Source organism: Pinus tabuliformis, chromosome 1_2 (genome assembly GCF_031772625.1).
Source record: "Pinus tabuliformis cultivar Carrire ecotype Pingquan chromosome 1_2, CPIR1, whole genome shotgun sequence".
Lineage (NCBI taxonomy): Eukaryota > Viridiplantae > Streptophyta > Pinopsida > Pinales > Pinaceae > Pinus > Pinus tabuliformis.
Window position 1 is genome coordinate 1,073,987,672 of NC_142298.1, and position 7,666 is coordinate 1,073,995,337.

Consider the following 7,666-nt stretch of genomic DNA (forward strand, 5'->3'; position numbering starts at 1 on the left):
AATGCTAAAACTAGGGCTGAACTGATCTTTTGTTTTAAAGCATCGAATGCTTTTTTTTGTTTGCCTCCCCACTGGAAGACAACCTTCACATTGGTCAAATCATGTAGTGGATCTGCTATGGAAGAGAAATTGGCAATTAACTTCCTCCAGTAGTGCATTGCTCCCATAAAACTCCTTACTTTTGTGACTGATTTGGGTATTGGCCAATTCACAATGATCAAAACTTTAGAGGGGTCAATCTTCAGCTCACCTCCTCCAACTATGTGGCCCAAATACACTAAGGAAGTTTTCCCAAATTCACATTTAGACATCTTCAGAAATAATTGTTCTTTTATCAAGACATCCAACACTTTCCTCACATGCTTGACATGCTCTTCTTGTGATTTGTTGAATATAAAAATATCATCTAAATAGACAATTACAAACTCATCAAGAAAGGATCTTAAAACATCATTCATAACTGTAGAGTTGAGGCTTCTGTGATCCATAACAATTAATGATAGATTTTTCGGTGAAAATCACATGAGAGATCATTTGTCGACGCGTTTCGAACCAACTTGTCCTGACGATGAACCACACTGGTTGGTTCGAAACGCGTCGACAAATGATCTCTCATGTGATTTTCGCCGAAAAATCTATCATTAATCATTCATAACTCTCATGAATTTAGCTAGAGCGTTGCAAAGACCGAAAGGCATAACCAGCCACTCAAACAATCCCTGTTTGGTTTTAAAAGCAGTCTTCCAAATATCCTCCTCAAGTATTTTAATTTGATGATATCCACTTCTCAAGTCTAATTTAGTGAAATATTTTTCATTCTTCAACTGATCTAGCAAATCATCTATTTTGGGCAGTGGGTATTGATTTTTATGGTAATTTTATTCAATGTTCGATAATCTACACACATGCACCAGGTTCCATCTTTCTTGGGTATCAAAACAATTGGTGAACCACGTGTCGAAGTAGAGGGACAAATTATACCTTTATCTAACAATTCCTGGACTTGTTTCTTAATTTCCAAACTTTCCAAAATTGACATTCGATACATATCGATATTTGGGAGTGGACAGTCTTGTTGTAGCTGAATTTTGTGTTGAATTCCCCTTTTTGGTGGCAATTCATTTGGTTCTTGAAACATATATCCATATTGATTGACCACATCAACCAATTTAGCTTTCAACTTCATGTCACAGCCTGCAAAGGATTCACACTTCGTGTCATTCTTCTGCTTGATCATAATGAGCATGAGATTCTTGTTGGAATTAACTAGTCGCTTCATTTTCCCTACGCTTATTAAAGACATATTAAGCTTTCTACGATGGGCTCTCACAATATACTCCACTCCATATTTGAACAAATGATATTTGTTCTCAAATCTATGGAAAATGACTTTTTGGTCATACAGATACGGACTTCCCAACACAATTCCAGAAATATCTAGCAACACTACATCTAATTCGACTTCATCAATGAAATTGGCAGTAATAGCAAATCTGAAAATGCATTTCCTTGTGACCTGAAGATTTGCATCCTTGGTTATCCAACCCAACGGATACGGTTTATGATGAGGCACGGTTTCCATATTCAACTTCTTGACCAAGCCTATAGAAATTAAATTTGTTTTGGATCCATTTTCAAACAACGTATCAACCTTGGTGTGTTTGGAAATAACTATGTATGGAACAACTCAATTATGTTTTCTTCATTTGAAATGTTGTTGGAGTTATTTGTTGCACTGGTGCTTGCCACGACTTCCTCTTTGCCTATTTTTGCCATGGCTTTTCCTTTAGTGATTGTGGTTGCAATCTTTGTTTCATCACTTGAGTCAGAACCCAAGTCTTGTTTTACAACATTGTTTGTCTTTTGTTTCCCTTTATTGTTAAATTTCTTTGGTCTTAATTCAGGATGAAGCTTCCAACAATGTGCTTCATCATGGCCCTCTTTGGAACAATTCTTGCACACGGGTTTCTCCCCTTCTTTCTAAACATAAGCATTTTTCTTCTGCTTTCCTTTAGATTTCTTTCCTTTCACCACTCTGGAATGGCTTCTCCTTACCTTCTTCTTGTACATTTTTCCCTCTTGCTTCGAGGTGTGTATCTTGAATACAAACCTCATCAAGATTCGTGGGATCAAACATAATAATGGTGTGTCGAAGATAACTATGCAAACCTCATATGTATTTCAACAAAGTATCTTGTTGTACATTTTTCCCTCTTGCTTCGAGGTGTGTATCTTGAACACAAACCTCATCAAGCTTCGTGGGATTAAACATAAGAATGGTGTGTCGAAGATAACTATGCAAACCTCCTATATATTTCAACAAAGTATCATGTGATTGTAAGTCTACTCCTAGCATAAGAGCTCTTCTCCTAAACTCCTAGTATACTATTGCACATTTTGACCTTTTAACTGTCTAAAATTTTGCCAATTCATGATAGCTTTTTGCATATGAGCTAAAGGGTAGAATTGTCTTTTATAGCAGCAATGAAATCAAACCAAGTAATAGAGATTTACCATGCTTTTTTTATCTCATCTTGAGTCCTCGCTTCCCACCAAATGAGTGTTTCACCCTCCATTCTCAAAGAAGCCAACTGAATTTTGATATCATCCTCTTGAAGGTTTTGAATTCTACAATACACCTCTAACTGACGAATCTAGTTATCCATCTTTTCTGCATTAACTTATCTATTGTAAATAGGCAACTCGAACTTAACATCAAGTTTTAGAAAAGGTGATTTACCAGTTTCTTTTGAAGTATGATGATGAGTATGAGTAAGGGTTGTATTAGTGGAAGAGTGTGAAGATACTTGTGAAGAAGTAGATGAAGAAGATGGTGGAGGTTTGTCTCCATTCCCATTACCTCCTTTTCCATTACCTCCTCCTAAAGAGCCTTCTCCTTTGGGTGGTTTGGAGCTTTCTACTTGCAATCTGTTATTCCTCTCTTCATAGAGGACCTTCACCATCTCTGTCATATCAAAGAAATCCTTTCTGAAGGTCTTCTCATCTTCTGTCATGTTTGTAGGTTCTCCTTCATGATACATGATATTTGGAGTCTCAACTGCAACTTGAGGTTGAACTGGTGTTGGAGATTGTGACAACCTTTCTCTTCTTCCCTTTGAACCAAATTCAGGGCTTCCAACCAGCTTTCCTTCACCTATTTTGAGCTTTAACCTTGTAAGCATGACATAAAATTGCAAACAATTAAATCCTTCTTTCACAAAGAAAATCTAGTAAGCAAAAACCAGTGCTCTGATACCAACTTGATCTGAAATGGAGCAGAATAGTAATGTTGTGCTAATTCCCCATTCAGAATAAAATCCAAGATTCTTATCACTTGTTTATCAAGTTCTTAAGGATTCACTATTTTTGCTTAATTAATTGATTCCCATGAGAGTTTCTTATGTAAATGTTATAAATAATTTAACATAAAATATATGTTGAACAACAGCAAAATAACAACAAAGAACATCAAAATACAACACACAACACAAAGATTTGATGAGGAGTTCACCCCTCCTGGGCTACGTCTCCTTGGTCCAACTTCCAATGCTTGGGCCTCTCTATTATGCTCAAAATTACAACAAAAGTGTGTTTACAATGCTCAAATTCCTCTGAAACCTATCTCCATGAGTTTAGAATACTAAAAAATGGCTATTCGGCCTCTTTTTGCATCCAATTTGGACAAAGAATTGAAGAAGCTATGACTTCTCCTACTTCTCCCACTATTTGTTCCACAAATTGCTCCAAAACTGGTAGAAACCCCCATTTTTGCTCCAAAATCCGCTAACCGGGCGAATATTTCGCTGCGCCACGAGCCATAATTTTTTTGGTCATATCGCAAATCACGATTGGCAAAGTTTGGTTGGCTAAAGGTCTTGTTAACATGGCGGTAATGTTATGATAGTGATATCATGGGCCCGACGAGAGTATTAACTAGAATATATAAAATATCGCGTCTAAGCAATCCATCGCAAATCACAATTCAGTGATTACTACCGGAACCATCACAAACATAGCCCTTTTCTGCAATTGTGATATGCAATAAATCGCATCGCAACCGGGCTTTGCCGAGGTCCGATTCTTATCCACCTGTGATATGCGATTGCGATTAGATCACATCACAATTTGTCTGTGTCGGGGCCGATTTCAAACACCTTTCTACCTGCCACTGCAATTTGCGATAAGTGAGGGCCAATGGCAGTGTGCCACTTGGCACCTTCTCATTCACTGAAGGGCTTTGCCATGTCATCCAATCCTACCATGTAGACAAGTCAAACTTGAACTTTGACTTACTATAACTTCTTCATACGAGCTCAGATTTGAGTACCATTCACACTGTTGGATTCAGAATGATAAGCTCTTCGATCTGAAGCTAAGTTTAACAAGATTTTGACACTTTAATTTTTTAGCACAAACTTGAGCACCTGATCAACAATATAGGCACTCTTATGCTATTGTATCGAAGTTTTGGAGATTTTGTTTTTGTTCTCCTGTGGGGCGCACGATTTTGGAGTCGTATCCCTTTTTGAACCACCATATCAGTTTTTTCTAGGGTGTATGGTCAATATGTATGGTGGTTTTCTTCTGGGACGTTATATCCACTCAAGCATTCTACTGATCTGGCAACCCTCCTCTGTATAAGATCGAACCTGTGTTTTATACCTTGTTTCTTGGTAAAATATGATGAAGTCAGTGAGGGTCTCCTAAGGTTGATGGAATTTGGGATTGAGGCATATTTTTACCCCAACAAGTGTCCATCATAGAAAATTAAGAAAGCACTTGCCATGGGCAAAGGAGTAGTACTTCAAATTTTCACTCAAACCCCATCTAGAAGGTCGATCCTCATGGGGTCAGAAAGGATTTCTTGGTACAGGATTTGGAAAAGGAGATCCATAGCAGATTTGGTATTCTAATGGAGGTACAAAATCTGATTTATGTTGGTAGATCCATGAAGGACGATCAACAACTACAGGACTATGGCATAGATCTGAACTCCACAATCATCATTAACTTGAGGCTGAGGGGAGGCTCGCTTAGACCAATCCATGGATCTACTTCCTTCAAAGATGCTCTTAAAGGTAAATTTGAACAGGCTTTAAATATCCTTGGGCCCTATATTGTGAAGCAGAGAAACAAGTCCAGACAATGGAAATAGATCAAGCAGAGTCAACTAATCTTTGTACAAACTATCAATCCCAGGCAATCATTTGCAAATTTAATGGATTTTGGCCAAAACCTCTAGATCTCTTTTAGTGGATTTTTATGACCTAGACACCAAACTCTGAGGTTCATCTATGCTCCAAGGGCTTCTTCATAGTAAAATCTGAATCATTAGAGATAAAAGAGTATGTTAAACAAGAGGGTACATGGTTCTGGGGTAGTGCGGGACTATTTATCACCCCATGGTTCCTAAAATTTGATGCCAACTCAATGGTGGTCTCCAAAATGCCAGTGTGTGTAAGATTGCATAACTTACCCCTTCATTTCTGGCATCCAAAAGTCCTATAAGGAATTGGTACTCCATTGAGGAGATACATGAAAATGGATCCACAAAGAACATAAGAAGTAATACATACTTTTGCTCGAATTTACGTAGAGATAGATCTCAGCAAAGGACTTCCTAATTGTATTCTTCTAACATGCAATAATTAGTGTTGGGCTCAATTCTTAGATTATGAGAATATGACATTCAAGTGTCGTTTTTTTCTACAAACTGGACATTTACAAAAATCATGTCCTTTGACAAAGAAAGATCCTAGAAAGAAAAAGAAACCAGCTAAGAAACCTAAGTGATGGAAATTCCTTGCACAACAATCTGATGAAGAAGAGGAAGAGGATCTTATAACTTAGGATAACTCAAATAAAAAAACTCCTCCAGCAAACGAAGGAATCAATCAAGAAGGAACAAAGGTAGCAATGTTGCAAATCCAGATGCAGAAGGAATTTTGATCAAGACATGCAAAAGGAGAAGGAAATCGAATGATCTGAAATGGGGCACTAAAGGCTTCTTGTTGTGCTTACAAGAACCTCTCCCACTCCAAAGCTTATATATTCCCAAGATCTAGCTTATGCTTGACAATTTGAGGAATTAAGAGTGCTTGAAATAGGTGTATGCATTTGTTTGTTTTTAAACTGTCCAAGTGCTTATGTATATTTGCTTATGCTGATATTTAAACACACATAACAATATGTAAAGCAACAAATATGCAAACACATAAGACAACAATATAATTAGGAGTTCACCCAAACCTCTTGGGCTACGTCTCTATGAGCTCTAGTCAACTCAACTAGCTCTCTGGGATTATGGTAATCTTTCTTTTACAAGTTCCACACTCAACTCCATTGGTTTACAACTGAACCTATGGTTTAGAATACCATCTTACCCCTGGCTGTCCTCACTCTGTTGACAGATCTAGGCTTCTTTGGACTTGACTCCTTTAGTCAGTGCTATGAGCTTCTGGCTTCTCTAACCCCTTTGAATTTTCTTCATTGTCTCTAGAACTCCTCCTTCTGTCTTCAGCACATTCTGGACACCAACAATAGCTTGATCATTTGATCTCTTTGCTGTTCTCTTGGCTCTGGCTCTGGCTCTGCGAACGGATAGCGTTATTGTGAGATTTCCCCAAGGAAGAACTCGTCTGCTTCGCTTCGCTCTATGACCTTTGAGGAATCCTCGCTCTGCGGCTTCCATCCGTTCCTCTGTCCCCAATCATGAGGAATCATTCATTTTTGCCTTTGTGGCTCTCTATGCTTCATAACACATAGGTGTGATGGTTGTTTCCAATGGAAATGGATCGGCGGCACGAAGAAACCCTGTCGTTTGGCCTTCCTGTGCAGAAATCCTGAAAATGGCCAAACAACATAATACACAGGCAAACTGGCGAAAAACATATCATGGGATTTAAGCCAGGACTTCAAATATTATAGAATCACCCCTATAAACCTATCAGATTCGTCATCTTATCGCATGTGCAAGTCGCATGGCGGAATGGCCAAAAAACCCAATACACGGGAAATACATAGAAATCCCATAAATCCAGATTTCAAAATTTATGAAATCGCGTCCATAAACTTATTGGGTCCAGCCTTTATCACTTATCGCAATTGCAAGTCACATGGTGCATTGGCCCTTTGTATCGAGGATCACCGATTGTCGATATCGGCATATCGCTATATCGCATATCGCAATTGCAATGGCCCCGGGGTCTTCCCTTGACTTTTCTGATCGCCGATCCGCTGATTCCACTGATCGCCGATATCGCACATTGCATATCGCATCAGCATGGGTCTATGTCTTTGCTCCTCTGATCGCCGATCGCCCCATTTCAATCACAACCGTCCATTCCTTTCCAGATCCAATGGCTATCAACGAAGCGCACATCGCATAGTCTTAAGTCTATGGGTTCCGTCCTTGTCCCTTGGTTCTTTGCGATGCGATTTCTTCAATGAGCCTTTGAGTCCCTTTTTATAAGAACTGCCTCATTTTCAAAGGACAATGGCAATATTTTTTCTACGATAACTTCTTCATCCGAAGTCCATTTTAGCCCATTCAAATTGCATTAGATTCAGAATGAAAATATCTATGCAATGGGACTATTTGCACGAGCATCCCTTGACTTTCACTTTCCTCTATGAGAACATTTTAGAGTTAGAAGTCTATTCTAGA